Source organism: Prunus mume, linkage group LG3 (assembly GCF_029339155.1).
Source record: "Prunus mume cultivar Tortuosa linkage group LG3, ASM2933915v1, whole genome shotgun sequence".
NCBI lineage: Eukaryota > Viridiplantae > Streptophyta > Magnoliopsida > Rosales > Rosaceae > Prunus > Prunus mume.
In genome coordinates, this window is record NC_142700.1 from 25,607,814 (window position 1) to 25,625,498 (window position 17,685).

Consider the following 17,685-nt stretch of genomic DNA (forward strand, 5'->3'; position numbering starts at 1 on the left):
CTCAAGCATTTCACTTAATGCAATCATTTCAAGCAGGCCAAACCAAATATCACAAGATCAAGCTTTTCAAGCAACACAGTCACTATAAAAATGAGAACTTGGAATCTGCTTCTACCGGAAAGGGTTCTGAACAAAAAAAGCCATCTTTTATCACTCAAGAGGATGTCATTGCCATGCTAGAGAAGAAACTAAGTCAAAGCCAAGAGGATTGGAAGTATGTTCCTTAGCCGCCGTATCTATCAATCTTACTCCAACATCCATATCCTAAAGGCTTCGAAGCACCAAGTGTGGTCCTTTTCGACGAAAGGAAAGGGAGCCCGAAGGAGCACGTCAACCGTTTCATTGATGCCTTGGGACCACATGCTGGTGATTATAATCTCCGGCTTCGAGAATTTTCGAAAAGCCTTACCGACTATGCCTATACGTGGTATACAACTTTGGCACCAGGCTCTGTCCGCTCTTGGAGGATTTGGCAAGCAGGTTCTGTAAAAATATTTCCAGCATGAGGAAAGAGTTACTACCACTCAACTCAACAACACTCGCCAAAATCATGGAGACGATCCCGTGGACTTTGTGCGCAGGTTCCGGGACCTAGTTTTGAATTGCTACAATGAGAAAGATAAGGAGGCACTTGTTGAAATTTGCATCAGAAATATCGTGACAGATTATAGAGTTTGTTTGGAGAATATTGGCATCAGTCAATTTTCTCGGCTGTTAGAAGCAGTAAGGAAAACGAGCATGTTTGTCAAACTAAACGGGCAAGAAGCTTGGAGGAGTGAAGAGACAGAAGCACACCAGACATTGGATGAGGATGCTAAATCATCCAGTGATTGCAATTCATGCGAAAGAAAAGGCAGGGAGACGTACCCGCCACTGCCATGCAAAGATGGAGAATTCCATGCCATTCTTGATACAATGTTTGTCCATGGTGCAATCGAACCCCTCAAGCCCTACAAAATTCCTACCAGAGAAGAAAAGTGTGATCCTAGGTACTGCCGTTATCATTAGTTTGTGGGTCATCTAACCACTGCTTGTCAAACTTTGAGGAAAATCTGGCACGCCGAGATACATGACGGAACTCTTGAGCTGCCCTCTTGGAAGCAAGCTCTTGACGAAGACCCCTTGCCAAAACAAAGGGGAAAGGAGATGGCTGCTATCATTACATGATCTAATGACTTGCTCGATGATGATGTATTATGCCACATGTGGAAGAGTGACCCAAAGCCATTGGAGGCTATTTGGGAGCCTTGTGGAAACATGAGAAAGCTTATTGGTGTAAATATTCGAAACTTTCAAGTTATCGCACCTTGTGGCCACTTGCTGATAGATGGGAGGATAGTTCCAGCAGCGAAGTATTCACACTGGAACATGCTGGAAGAACACCACTTGGGGGCTTCATTTGGTCAGCAAGATTATCAAGAGACAGCTGCCGTAACCTCCGATAACCTTGCAGAAGTTGAAGAAAGTGCAATGGGTTATGAGCTGCAAATCACTCCTTGATTAGTTGGGTTATGAGCCGCATGCAAGTAAAGCAGCAGCTGTGGCTCTGTTAAATTTCTCAACAGAGCATGGCAGCCTAGTATAACACATGCCAAATACATGCGAACCTAAGCCACAAGCTTTCATGCTATTGCAAGTCATGCACACTCCTTGGCCCTTTCATTCTTGGGGGCTTGATTTGATTGGAGTATTCATCAATGCAAAGCGGCTCAAGCTTTACTACTGCTAAGTTAATCTTATGTCAAGCACTTTTTATTATTGCATTTCCTTTTGTTTTAGACATGAACTCCTTCTGTCTTACCTTCAAAGACTTTTTTGCATGGAGCACGATCATGGTAGCAGGGGCTTTGCAATGAGATTGAGGGATTATTTTGAATATATATATATATATATACATATATGTCTCTGGAATTTTATTTTTTATACATTTTAAACCTCCTTTACATAAAACAAAAAAAAAAAAAAAAAAAGCACGCCACATAGCAGTAAGACATGCCAAGCAAAGTCACTTGAACGGGGTCCGGGGCCATCAACAAGCAGCATGCCTAAGCAAAATAATATGGGGCATGCATTCTTGAGCTGCTGGAACAACGAAACCATTGTCCCCCTTTGATAAGCAACCAGAATATGCAAAACATTTGGGAATTTGGCAAAAACCATGCACATACTAGTCTGACCCTTTTTAGGTATGACAAGAGGGTGTTTTTCAGGCCTAGTGGTCAGACAAAATATTGGCAGCATATACATTGTTTTTAAGGATATCCAACCTGTCAGAGAATCTCTAGGAGTTCATAAAAAATAAATTTTGCCAACCAAGCAATATATATATAAGACATGCATATTACAACATGCCTCAAGCATTCAGAAATTAATACAAGCTCCAGTGATTCAACACTGCATTACCAAGTCATAACAACATGGTCGTTAGAGTGTCCAAAAGAAAAAGAAAAAAAAAAACTACAATCAAAGCAAGATAAAACTACACATGCTAAAGACCCATGCAACCTATGGTCTCCAAGGGAACAGAACCACGCGCCAAGATAATCGATCACCAAGCCAAGAAGAGACAACCTGCAAGAAGAAAGAAGGACATGTAATTCTCGGTGTTTGTCCTCTAACTCCCGCTGTTCAATGTTCAAGGTGTTGGCAGCAGCTTTTACCTCATCAGAACCATGTGATAATTCCATACTATGAATGGTCCATGCTCCAAAGATGGCACGTGCTAGGTCCTTCACGAGGTTAAGGAGGAAGTCCACATGAAAGCCCAGAGTTATGGCCTCACATATCTCGTCCCGCCAACAAAATAGTCTGTGATCAGTGATATCAAGGAGAGGCATGGTGTCTATCCCGTGAAGCACTAAGCCAAGGGCTCGAAAGGCAACACTTCTCGAGAAAGAAAAGGTGATATCAGTAATTTCCATGAAGCTCCTGTATTTGTCCATGAATTTTCTCAATACCACAATCGTCTCTGGATACACAAGAGCGCCTTGGAATGCCTCATAAACATTGAATCTGTGGCAAAGCGAAAGAAGCTCATCAATAGATCAGAGGATCTTAGCACCATCATCAAAGAAGGCTTTGAACGCCATGAAGGAATTCTCTCAATCTTGCCAAGACATGCTTTTCTCCGATAAATGCCCCACAGAGGTGGAAACATCACCGTCCTTATGGTTGTCATCAATAATCTCACCATGAGGCGACACTCACTGGAAGCTGTGGAGAGGTGCTGTGTCGGATGTGACTAGGAAAGGAGGAGTAGAAGGCACTTTGAAGTCAGGTGTGCCGCAGTTGTGTCGGATGTGCTTAGGAAAGGAGGAGTATGAGGCAGATCGCTGGAAGTCAGTAGAGAGGTGCCGGCGGTTGTGTCGGATGTGCTTAGGGAAGGAGGAGTAGGAGGCGACCGGATGTTGTGGAGAGGTGGCGGTTGTGTCGGATGTGCTTAGGAAAAGAGGAGCAGGAGGCTACGCCATCGGAAGGCGCAGGGCGGTGTCGGCAGCTACGCTAGACGCCCCTAGAGGAGGAGTAGGAAGTGTATCCTCCGCGACTTGTGAGATGCTCTCAACCTGAAAAAAAAAAAAGCAAAAAAAAAAAAGGGAAGGTCATGCTATGAAGGAAAATCATCCCAGCCCTTGCAATATTTGAAGAGAGTGTATGTGTTGGGGTGCTGTGAAAGAAAAAATTAGATCACATAAGGAAGGCCGTGTGGAAGTAGAAAACAAAATGCAGAGGTAATGGGGCAAACACTTTTGTGATCCTGTAAAAAAAATTGGCAGCATATACCTTGCACCTACCACAACCCAACCTGTTAAAATCTCAAGCAACTCATGCATTTCAACCAAGCAAAGTGTACAGAATAAGCTGGAAATCATTATCTCAATGCATTCCAAACCTCAACAATTCATGCATTTCATTATTTCCAACCAAGCAAAGTGTACAAAATATGCCGAAGCTTAATATCTCAAGCATTCTACATCAAAAGTTATAACAGAAAGTATGCAACAAAGCTTTGTTTCAAGTTTCCAACAACATGAGCTTTAAGCTCTCCAAAAAAAGAGAGGGTACAACTCAAGCCCAAATGCAGTCAACCGTGCTAAAAATTGATACACCCTGCAGTTTCAAAAGGAAAAGCTACTACGCACTGAGCTAGCCAGCCCCTACAACAAAGAAATGCAACCTGCAAAGTGAAATAAGGACAAGTGTTAAAGAAAGATGGTGCTGGAAGATATGCCTTTTTCTATTAAAAGAAATACATACATATATATATATATATATTACAGTGCGAAGAAGGAGAATCGGGTACCTCAACTAGATCACGGTGCATGACTAAAATAGAATAGAAGAAGCGCTATGAGATGATCCTTTCGATGTTTCCACCATGCACCAAGGGCCATTCTCAGTCGGTCATTTTTCAAGGAGAAGGTCTCGTATCTTACGGCACTGGCTTTCCAATTCGTGTTCCTGAAGGCTTAACAACTCTTTCTTAAGGGGATCATGCATATATCTTCTTGCTAAAAGCAGCTCGTGCTCTAAAAACAATGTGTGCTATAACTTCTTTTAAGTATCCAGCAGGAAGTCCACGCAAGGTCCTAATAAGACACATGCTCAAGCACTTATAGCACGCTGCTGTAAGGTAAAAAAATGATGTTTCCTTTGCGACCTTCAATCATCCGCAAAACATCTTTGGTAGTTGGGTCCGTCAACTCGCGTTCGAACCACTCTGCCAGCCCTTAGTGATGCTGCAAGGGTAGCCACTAAAACATGTATTTTCTCTATGCAGCACTGAAAATGAGAGTAGCCTCCAAAGTTTACCCAGTGCCTATGATCAAGTTTTGGCAAGTGTTTCTCAGCTATGAAGGTAGTCGTCCATACTTCAACCTATCGTGCAAGGGGAAATATGCCACCACTGATCACAGAAATCATTGTGTCTTATTACGTGAATTCCTACAAGAATTACCAACAAAGAATATGCTGCAAAAGGGCAAAGCATCTCTGTGTTAAAAGCCAAGAAATCTCCACACTAGCATGCAAGCCATATGAACTTTACAGGCCAAGCTAACCAAGCTATCTCATGCCACGCGAAATGCATAAACAACAAAATTTTTGAAGCATCATGCAATCTATTACTCGAGCTTATGACAGGTAAGGTTCCCATTCTATGCTCAATCAATCATTCCAGCAGACCCTTTCACAAAGAAAGTGTTACAAACTGAACACCACTTACCTCCTAGTAACATTTTTCACAAAAACAAGAAAAATCTCTATGAGTTACACGGCATTCTTGCAGACCCATCATACACATGTTTATATCTATCCTTATAAAGCCAAAAAAATAAGTAGTTATCCATGTCCAAGCTCTAAGCTCATAAAAGGAAACAAATGGTGCTTTCCTCCAGCTTTCAACAGCCTCTAACCCTATGTATTAATCATGCGGTTACAAGCATACGCTCGTGATGCATATAGTTCAATCAAAAAAATGAGTTCAAGCAAATATGCAATTTATGACCCAAGTTTGGGACAAACAAAGTTCTCATCTCATCTCATCTTGGGCCTAAGAAATGGGCTTGGGTTCCGAGGCTTCCAAGCGACCCGCAAGGGGAGTAAGCCTAGGCCAAACACCAGTCTATCCTCATTCCTCAAATACTCAAATTGGCAGAGTCACTTACCGAAAGACTAAAACAGAAGTCCAAAAAAAAATACAATTTAGAAGGCTGGAAGATTCGAGAGTTCCAGAGCAAAACGTCAAAGCTTCCAGACTCACCTTCCCCTGCTGTGCAGAGACATATACACCTACATAGAAAAAAAGCATCATGCAAAATTTAGCCTTTTCACTAGCTCAAAAAAGGGCCACCACATGATAAAAAGGGAGAAGAAAAATGGAGAAAAGAAAAGGATGCAATCTACACCAACGATTTATTATCACAAAGTTCACACTCTTCTGGCAGCATGCAAAAAGAGAAAGAAATCAAAAGGGGGAATAATCCCAAAATATGACGCAAACTCTTCCTTGCTAAACGATTACTCCAACAAAAAATAGGATGGGTCAAAAGGAGTGGATGCTTGGCTGCCAAAACAAAGAGCAAAACCCATGGGTATGAGGAGCCCAACAAATCCCTTAATAGATTCAAGAAATTGCAAGAGAAAAAGGGCATACCTTGTTAATCCCTTTAAATGATAGCCTCAGATGCACCAAGAATGAAGGAATTGGAAATTTTACAAGAAAATTATGCACAGAGACAGTCTTCTCCAGCAACAGCCAGCGAATTTCTTCGTACAGGAAGATGACGGAGTTGGATTCGGCTCGAACTCCCTTCCAACGGCTAAAAACGGGTGGTTGTTGCCCGATCTCATGCTCTCTCTCTCTTTCTCTCTCACTCTGAATTCGTTGGAGGAAGAAAAAGGAAAAATAAGATGAAGGTGATGTGGAAAGGACTACTCAAGGTACGCATAGCATAGAGAGGAAGGAGAAGAAGGAAGAAATAATAAATGAAAAAGAAGAAGGAGGAAGTTGGTATCTGGGAAATCACAAATAACTGCTGGAGCTTATGAATTTGATTTTGGGTCGGGATTAATTATTCAGCCCATTCCAACACTTATCCATGGTCCTAATAATTAAGGGGGCTAATGTTGAGGCCCAAACAAATTCACAATTGGGCCAGAATATATTCTCGGCCCAAAACGATATATTATTGAGAAAAGACCCAATTTGGAGCACTCAAAGATTTACCGTGCACGAATCACACTTCGCATGCCATGCCAAATAAATAATCTATCGTGTTAGGAATCAAAATAAAGATTGTAAAATGCGTTAGTTCTACAAATTCATGCTAATTTTCCCGTCAAGCATCATAATTGAAAAACATGCCAAGCAACATGCCATGCCAAACATTGTTATGTCACACCCAACCACGCTGCAAACCTAAGTGGGCCCAAGACACTCAACTGCCCGGGGCTTGTTTGAGTGGGTTGTGGTATGGATAGTAATAAGTTGTCATGAGGCTCATTGATGGGCCGAGAAATGGAGGTTCCGGGTCGCTTGGAAGCCTCGGAACCCAAGCCCATTTCTTAGGCCCAAACATATGGGTAAGCAAAAAAAGGGAGAATAACCTAACCAAAAACCCCAAAAAAAATGGCCCACTAAAATTAACCCATATAGCCCAATATTTGATGAGATTAGCCTATTTGTTTGGGAGGTTAAAAGCCCATACAAATTAGAAGTAAGAGGGCAGCAAAGGCTCCAACATTTGACTGAAAGACAAAGCCTTGGAAGGAGCTGGGAAAACCACGTAGGCTGCTGGGAGGGAAGGAACAAGCTTTCAAGCAAAACATCCAAAGAAACAAAAGATATTGGCACGCAAGGAGCCACCCTTCGAACCAGCAAGTATACTAAAGCTCTTTCCTTTATCAGATCTGACTATGAAGGAGGAAAAGAAAGGGAGAAAAGGAGATATCTGAAAATAGGAATTCATCACTAGGGAGGTTGCAGGAAAAAAGGCCTTGAGCTCCCAAATCTCCTGATTTTGTGCGAAAGAGCAAAGTAGATTTCACCAAAATAGGATGATTGAAGGGATGAGGGGAGAAAGGAAGGGAAAAACTTGGCAAAATAGGATGGAAGCCATTAGGGTTTCTTGGAAAAAGATGGCTTCCAGCGGCTATAAATAGGGCCTCTTCTGCCCAACAAAAATCATCCACAACCAGAGAGCAAGCTTCCTCTCTTACTTGCAAAATCCAGCTATTTCGTGCACTATTCACCCTTCTTCCCTATTTTCCCTCTTTTGGCATATTGTTCTAACAATGATGAGTCACTGTCAAGCTAAGAAGCACTCAAGCCATCATTTCCTTTTTTCCCCCCTTCTCTCTCAGCCAAACCTACTTAAAAACCCTTCCTCTCTTACCTGGACACCCTTTCTTCTATCTAAGCACACATAATTCTCTCTTTAGTGCTAAACTCATGTCAATTTTGCTCCCATGCCATGATTTCCTCATGCCAAGCTAATAACTCATCTGTAAGCATTAAGAAATCATCTGTAAGTTGTTGTTGTCTTGGTTGGTGAAGGTAACCAAGATGCTTCCTAAGGCTCTACTGCCCTTTTGAAGCATTTTTGGGGCTTGATTTTCAAACTCAAACAAAGGGGGACAATTTCATCAATCTGCCCTTTACGGCACCCATTCACAGTGCGGAAGAAAAACCCCTACAGTTGGCAATTGACAAACATGCACTATGTAGTTGCCATTCCTTTTTTTCTTTTTTCTTTTTCTGAAAAGAAATGAATATGTAATTGTCATTCTAATTTGCGAAAGCCGGTGGTCTGAATGGTAATTGCCAAACGACCACTGTCATTTAATTTTCCTTCTCTTCCATGATTGAAGCACCTAAAAATAAAAATAATAAAATTTAGTGCTTTTAACCATTCTAATCACACAAAACTTGAAGATCATTCAATACAAGGGGCAGCACAAGTAAGGAACCCAAGAATCCTAAAGACACATTGCATAACACAGAGCACATTAAAAAACCCATAAACTATAAACTGCTCATCTCCGGCACTCTCCCACAAATGTTTCCAATTCACCTCCACTTTTAGCTTTTCGATTGCATTTTTTTATATGGCAAATTATATCCTCCACACCCTTTGGAATCGCAAATATATTCATATGTAAGAAGAAGAAAAATTAATATCTCACCACAAAAATGAATCCAACTTGTTTAATTTATTAACAAAAAAAAAAAAAAAAAGTGAGCTACCAAAACAAGAAAAATTCTGGGATACCAAAGCACGCAACAGAATATTGGCATTTGAGTTGAGACCATAAAAAGAAAAAAAAGAAAGATCATCACAACAAATATACCATTCGTTTATGTTAAATTACCCTCACACTAGATCTTGTTCTTTGATGTAACCAATGGCAATAGACTAAACTAGCAAATATTAGAAAACTTAGAAACACACAAGAATTATACTGGTTCGGCAGAACTTTTGCCTACGTCTAGTTGTGATTTCTCTAGGTAGAGAAATCACCGCTCCTTTGATTAATAATAGAGATTACAGAACTTTTGCAACCCTAGAACTAATCTCAAAACTCTTGGCTGTCTCTTGCTATTTTTCCTGGTGTAAAAATAAGCCCTGCCGCACCCTATTTATAGATATAGGGTTGGCTTACATGTCCCAAGGCTGATTGAATTCCTATTCCTAAGTGGATTAGGAAATTACACTTATCCAAATCCTAATAGACTTCTAGAAATCCAAACCTAAATTGAATAAGGAAAACTGAAATTCTTTCCTAATCCCTCTAGGACAAGAATTGGTAAACCTCTAATTTTCCTAAAACAATCCTAAACCAACTAGGACATATTTGACGAGCCAAAATCCTAACACTTTAACAATGAAGGTGAAGATAAGAAATTACCTAAAAACCCCAGGCAGTCATGGGGGCCACGGGGAAGTCTTTTCTCCTTGTGCTCTCTGAGGACACCTAGAAACCGTCGAAGTTCAACCGCCATGACCCGTCAACATTGCTCAACTCTCTCCTCATCGTAGTCTGGTGTCACCGGCTCCACCAATTCCTGGTTGCTGGGAGCGTTAGAGACAAGGAAACTAGGGGCAGAGAAGTAGTGTCGCATGAGCAAAGGAGCATTGAGGGTAGGAACTGGAAGCAATGAGTGATGCATCCTAGCTATTAGATTTAGTGACCAGGCTCGAAAACTTTGACCCAGATTCTCCATCACCCAAAGATATGCAACACCAGTACCCACCAACTTGTTAAATACAATATCAATTATAATAATCCATATTAAGGGCAAATTAAAGAGAGTAATCTTGATGGAAGAGAGAGACATAAAATTGACTTGCCAAATGGTCCAATGGAACAAACTCTTTGGGGTTGCGATGGTGAGGAAGCCTTTGGTCTGCATAGCTCTCATTCATGAACAACGTCATTTTGGCCAAATCCTTGACGCCCTACATGAGAGGAGGAGGCTGAGATGAGAGAAAGAGAGAGAATTGTGGACGTTAAGTCTGAAAACGAAGAGGAAAAGGGATTTGGATGATATATATATATATATATAGAGAGAGAGAGAGAGAGAGAGAGTGAGTGAGGGTTTGGGGTCAGAGAGAGCGAGAGAAAGATGAAGTGAAGAGGGGGCTTAGATTTTGACGGGTCGGGAATTTTTTTTCAACCTGTTGAGCAGGTTTTCAGGTTATTCTATTGGTGTAGATTTACCTAAGAAATTTTAACGAAATCTAACAGTCAATGGGACTTGGTGCCAGGTTCACTGTAGAATTTTCGATCAATTTACAGTGATGTTTGCATCATCGACATTCTACACTACATTGTCCCACATTTGAACAGGTTGTATCTATTTCTTCTCTTTTCTCTTTCCTTCTCTCTTCTCTTTCTCTTTCTTTCTTTCTTCTACTCTCTCCTCCAATTTTCTTCTTCTTCTTGTCGTAGGGTGAATTTTTTCTTCTCTCTTCTAATTAGTTTCTTCAGTCAGGTCATGGTGATGGGAGGTTGACCTGGGATAGCAGGATTCTTGGATTGAATTTCGCTCTCTTCAGTCTGGTCATGGGGGAGAAAATACTAGACAGGGGAATGATATTTCGTTTGGCTTATTGCTAGGTGCGAACCGGGTTGCCTTTTTATCTAAATATGATTACACTTTCAGGGTCGTATCTAATCGGATTAATCGTATCTTTGCTTTGCTACTTGGTACTAGTCATGTCATGTAATGTGTAAAGAACGTTTGGTTGAAGGGTTTTGTTGTATTGACAATAATAGGATACATCAAAATTGGTGTTGTTTATCTAAAGTGGTTGAGGAATGTCGAAAATTGGGTTAGGAAGAACATGAGTGGAGGAAGCAAGATTAGGTGGGATAGTGGAGTAAGGAAAAATATGTTCATGGAATAGAACATCTCGATTTACAAAAATTTGGAGGTATGCAAATCAAAAAGTTTGTAGCCCTTTTGTCCCTTGGGATAGCTAACAAAAATATAGGGTGTGGCATGAGCATCGAATTTTTGTAGGGGATGAGTCACAGTAGCATAACAAAGGCACCCAAAAACTCTAAGATGGTCAAGGGTTGGTGGCTGGTGATAGAGCAACTCATAAGGTGACTAATTGGACAATAATGAAGTGGGCAAACGATTTATGAGATAGACAGCAGTTAAAACACACTCCCCCTAGAAATTGAGAGGTAAATTGACTTGGAAACATAGAGCACGGGCAACATTGAGAATGTGGCGATGTTTGCACTCAACGAATCCATTTTGTTGTGGAGTGTGAACGCATGATCATTGATGTTCAATCCCATTGGTTTGTAAAAACTCTCTCATGGATAAAAATTCTGAACCATTGTCAGTGCAAATAGCTTTAACATTGAAATGGAATTCAGTTTTGACAAAAATAAAAAAATATTTTAGAAGAGTTTGTGCTTCAGATTTGTGAACCATCAAGAAAATCCAAGTGCATCGAGTAAAGTCATCAACAATTGTAAGAAAAAATGAGCTCCCGAATGAAAGGCTATTTTATGCGGACCCGAAATGTCACAATGCAATAAGTCAAATGTTGAACATGATGAAATAGAACTTAATGGAAAAGGAATACTTGTTTGTTTGGCCATAGGACAAATGCCACAATTATTGTCAACATAAACAATTTTTGAAGGAAGCAATGAAGAAAGTAAATGAAAACGAGTAGGTGAATGGTGTCCAAGATGAAGGTGCCATAAATTGGAGGGTTGTGAAACTTGACAGGAAATAGGTTTCCTTGGCAAAGGCGACATGTAATGTAGACCACCACATTGTTTACCCATACCAATCATCTTCCTGGCAGCCAAGTCCTGCAAGACACAAAACGTGGGAAACAAGATAGCACAACAATTGAGTGAGTCTGTAATTTTACTAGTTGACATTAAATTCAAATGAAAGGAAAGAACACACAAAACGTTATCTAAGGTGATGGTGTTATTGAAAGGAACGAGAGGAATTTTAAGACAATTAGAGAAATAAAAGGAAGAAGCTAAGGAACTGCTTTGAATTCTGCTTTCAGAATTGCTTGATTCATTTCAATGAATAACTTACGTATTTATACAAGGTTCGGTTGCTAAAATTAACTAAACTAAAATAGTAAATGATTTGAAGCCATAAAGAATGAATGGCCTAAAATCTTACTCATTTTGAAACCATTAACTTTTTATGGTTTTAAATAATTTTATAATATAATATAATATAATTAATTATAATTATATTATATTATGTTTATTTTGTTGGTAGATCCTCTTGGATCATGGCTCCCCCATTTAAGATGCTTGACCTCCTGGTCAAGCTAAATTGAGATGAGGAAACTTTATTATTGCCTTGTCTCAAATATACCATTTCGACTTGGTAGGATGTTGACCTTTTCTACCAATACGGAAATAATTTCCATGTCGAGTCTCATGAACCTTCTGTTCCAATATACAATCCTCCTACAAAGGGTCTTCTGATTCAATCTGCAAGTCATTAACTGATGCAAGACGATGTCTTCATCGAGATCATCATCAAGTAGAGATGGCTCAAAAAGCTTAAGATTCTCGGCATTGATGATCGAGTGCATATGCATGTATGGTGGTAATTCAAGTTGAAAGGCATTATCACCAATTTGTTTGATGATCTTGAAAGGTCCATAACGAATAGGCTTCAGTTTCTTGCCTTCATTGGTTAGCCGTTCCTTTCCAAGGTGTAACCATACTAGGTCACCTTCTTTGAAGTTACATGGCACATGATGCTTATCATGGCGAGCTTCATATCGTTGCTGAGAACGTTCCAATTGTGCCTCCACTTCAATATGAATCTTTCTGACACGTTCGAGAATTTTTTGTGCTTGAATATGTTCTTCTTCTTCTTTCCCACTTAATGGTTGGTCACTCATAATGAATGCTAAATCGAAAGGACTCTGGGGTAAATAACCTAAACAAACCTCAAATGGAGATTTGACTGTGGAGCCATGAATTGCTCAATTGAAAGCAAACTGTAAGTAAGGGAGACTTTCATCCCAAGTCTCCAGATGCTTGGAATTGTAACTCCTCAACAAGTGTACCATAGTTTGGTTTACGACCTCCGTATGCCCATCCATTTGTGGATGAAATGCAGTGCTTCTTTTCAATCTGATATCCATCATTCCCCATAACGACCTCTAGAAATGGCCTAAGAATCAACTGTCTCTATTACAAATAATATATGTAGGTAAGCCAAAATGCTTCCAAACATGTTGGAAAAATAACTTAGCAGCTTGTTCTCCAATAACAGTCTTCTTGCTTGGAATGAGAATCACCATCTTACTGAAATGATCTACCACCACAAACAAGTAGTCATTTCCAGACTTGGTTTTAGGCAATCCACCTAAGAAATCTATCGAGATACTCTCCCAAGGTTGGCTAGGTACTAGCAATGAAAGATATAGTCCTAACTTTCTATTGAAAGGCTTCGACGTGTTGCATAGAACACAACCTTGAATGTATCGTGAAACATCGAGATGCATCTTTGGCCAATACACATAACAACAAAGATTCAATAAATTCTTCTCAACTCCAAAATGTCCTATTACTTTGGAAGTATGAGCCTCACGAATCCACTGCAATCTGTCGCCATATTCTAGAATGCACAATTGTGTTCCTTTGTACATTAGTCTATCCTTCAATTAGAACTCACTAGTCTTTCCTTGTTGTAGCTTGGCATAGGCTAAGTTGAAATCAGTATCTGTGTCATACCCTTTGGCATATTCAGAAGGAACAATGAGTTGGATTTGCATAGTGACCAGCAATACGGAACTAACTGGTGCAGGTGGTCTAAATAACATATCTGCCAACTTATTAGTTGTTCCTTTCTTGTACTTTATCACAATATTGAATTGTTGTAGGAAAGACATCCATTTCATATGGCAAGCTTGTTGCAACTTAGACTGTGTAGTTAAAAACAGAAGAGGTTTATGATCTGAGTGAACTACGACTTCTTTTCCCAACAAGTAAGCTCTCCAATGCTTCACTGCTTGATGCATTGCATACAACTCCTTATCATAAGTCGGATAGTTCAATACCGGTCCACTAAACATCTCAGAATGGTATGTAACTAGTTTTCCATCTTGAAATAATACAGCTCCCATAGCATAGTTTGATGCATTTGCTTCCACTTCAAATGGTCTCTGCAAATTCAATAATGCTAATACTGGGGCCTCTGTAATCTTCCCTTTCAACAACTGGAAAGATTCCTCATGGTTTCTCAACCATTCAAACCTTTGATTGGCCTTTGTAAGAGAATGTAAGGGTGCTGCAATTTGTGAAAAGTGTTGAACAAGCTTTCGCAAATATTGACATGCACCTATAAAGCTCCGAACTTCAGTCACTGTTTGGGGAGTAGGCCATTGAGAAATCACCTGCACTTTCTCTAGGTCCACTTTTAGTTCTCCTGTAGCAATAATGAATCTCAGGTATACAAGGTGTTGTTTCCTAAACTCACACTTCTTACTATTTAACTGTAGTTGATTTGTTCGAAGAACCTCCAAAACTTGAGTAATATGACGAAGATGGTCCTCCCATGTACCACTGAATATCAATGTCATCCAAATATACAATGACGAAGTCGTCAATGAAAGGGCGGAGTACCTCATTCATCAATCGCATGAAGGTAGCTGGAGCATTACATAACCCAAATGGCATGACTAACCACTCAAACAGTCCCTGCTCTATTTTGAATGCAGTCTTCCAAGTATCTTCTTCATGGATGCAGACTTGATGATAGCGAGATTTGAGATCGAGCTTAGTAAAGTAGCGTGCACCATGTAGTTGATCTAGCAGGTCATCAATCCTCGGCAATGGATACCGATTCTTGATGGTTATTTTGTTGAGTGCCTTATAATCTACACACATACGCCAGCCTCCGTCTTTCTTAGGCACAAGTAACATTGGTGAACCACATGGTGAGTAGCTAGGTTTGATGACTCCTTGTTCAAGAAGTCCCTGAATTTGCTTCTTGATCTCGTTAGATTCCGTCACAGAAGTGCGATACAAACCCAAGTTTAGTAGAGGTGAATCTCCTACCAACTGGATCTCATGCTCCACAGCTCTCCGTGGTGGCAAACCATGCACATCTTGAAATAAGTCCTTGAACTTCTCTTGCAATTTCCCTATGTTTATCATTTCTTAGGAGATAAAGACAAAGTAGACAATGTTACAGCCCCAAAATTCTGACCTTGCGGTCGAATCATCAACAAAACAAATCGGCCACATGAATTGATTTACCTCTTGTGGCTTGGTTAGCTGTCAGTAAGTTATCTGTAAGTAAATTATCTGTAGCTTGAGGCTTGCAAGCATTGATGTGGAACTCCTTTCCATCTTTCACAAGTCGATACTTGTGAAGCCTTCGATAGTGAATGACATCTCGGTCCCATAAATATGGACTGCCTAATATGACCTGGCAAACGTCCAAAGGAACTACCTCACATGTCACCTTATCGATATATCAATTGGTGATAGCAAATTTGAAGGTACATTGCTTCGTGATTTGTAAGTCAACGTCCTTCTAAATCCATCCTAGCGGGTATGGCTTAGGATGTGGTGTGGTGTCTAAACCCATTTTTCTTACCAAAGCCTTTGAAATCAGGTTTTTCTGACTTCTAGGGTCAATGATAGCTTGTACAACACTTTGCTTCACCTGAATGTTCACATGAAATAACTCTTCACGGTTATACGTGTCTTTAGTATTTGCTGGTCTTGTCATAAGGGTAAGTGTAACATCAGGTTGCTTCAATGAAGCTCTTCACTCAGCAACCAAGGTGGCTTTTCTGTCATTTCTACCCTCGTTGTTTTTCTCTCGCTCGGCCACAACTCATGATGGAGTATCCAGCACTTGTCTTTGGCATGTATGCTGGTTTGATAGTGATCACAGTAGACCTTTTGTGTCTGACCTTCCTTGCTCTGCTTCCCTTTTTCGCCAGCTTTGTTGATAGGTTTTGATCTGTCATCCTTTTTGTCAGTTCTTTTATTTCTCACCCCAATGGCAATGGCCTTTACAGTAGCTTCTTCAATAGTATCTACGGTGAACAATTTTAGTTCTTTCTGTATGTAGTCGGCAAGACCTCCGGTATACTGAAAACATCGTAGTTGTCAACGTCAATGTCCAAAACCATAGCTTGGTTATGGAACTCTGTTGTATACTCTTGTACAGGCTGCCCAAATCTTTGTCTGAAATGTTGCCACTTATACCATCTTTCATCTTCATAGCCAACTGGATAGAATTGCTTTCTCAAAAGTGTCTTGAAGTTCTTCCAAGTTAATTCTAAGACATCATACCGTCTTTGATAGGACTTCTGCCATGTAAGGGCATGGATTGAAAGTTTCAAACTCGCAAATTTTATCTTTTGCATATTAGAATACTTATAAACTGTGAAATAAGTTTCTAATGTGTCTATCCAGTTATCTAGCTTTTCAGGATCAACATCTTCTTTATATATAGGGATGTCAACCTTAAAATCAATCTTTAAGGTATCAATAGAATTTTTATTGTCACCTAATTCAACTTCCTTTTTCGTTGGATCAGCTTGTGTGTCATCTTCATCTTCGCTATCCTCAACAACCTTTTTCTTGAGCTTTTGATTAGGCTCATATGAAGTTGATGGACTGAAGGTTTTCTAGACTTCAAACTCTCCACGAGTTGATGCAGACAAGTTTTCAACTTGTTGCTCAAGCTTAGTGATGCGATCGCCATCACTAGATGTATCCTGCTTGTTTTATCCAATCATAATGTCTCTCTTGGACCTTAGCTTTCAATGTACGAGCAAAGGACCTAAAAGTTCTTCCCTAGAAGCTTTGCATTGGTTGCGAGTTGAGACCATAAACCACCGTCACCCTCTGAAATCTGTTGGTCTAATACCACTTGATCCAAAACTTCTAGTCAATAGAACTATGAATTCCTAATTTATATGAATAAGGGAACGAGAGGAATTTTAAGACAATTAGAATTGCTTGATTACGTATTTATACAAGGTTTGGTTGCTAAAATTAACTAAACTAAAATAGTAAATGATTTTAAGCCATAAAGAATGAATGGCCTAAAATCTTACTCATTTTGAAACCATTAACATTTTATGGTTTATAACAATTTGTTATAAACCATTAGTTTTTGTGGTTTTAAATAATTTAATAATATAATATAATATAATTAATTATAATTATATTATATTATGTTTATTTTTGTTGGTAGATCCTCCTGGATCAAAACCAATGGGTAAGTTAACAACGGGAGTGTGAGATGGTTGAATTTTTGTGAAAAGTGTAGAATTAGATGTAATATGATATGTAGCCTCGCTATCCAAAATCCAAGGTTTGCTAGAAACAGAATAGGGATAGTAAAGGTGGACAGACCTGCTGAATTCGCAAATGCGTGGTTATTACCAGAGGATGATCCATTGGCGTTGACTAGTGACATGGCTGTGGCCAATTGTTTGTATTGTTCAGTAGTAAGTCCACTCAAGAAAGTCTAGGCTGAAAAGTCTAAAGCTTGAATTGGGTTTTGTGAAGGCTGTGCGACACTTGAAGAGTTGGCTTGCAGGGATGCATGTGTGGATGGGAAAGATGAGCCCACTTGTGGAACAAACCCACGTGACTACTGTGTGAAGGTGCGTGTGTTACTATCGGAGAAACCGGAATTTCAGC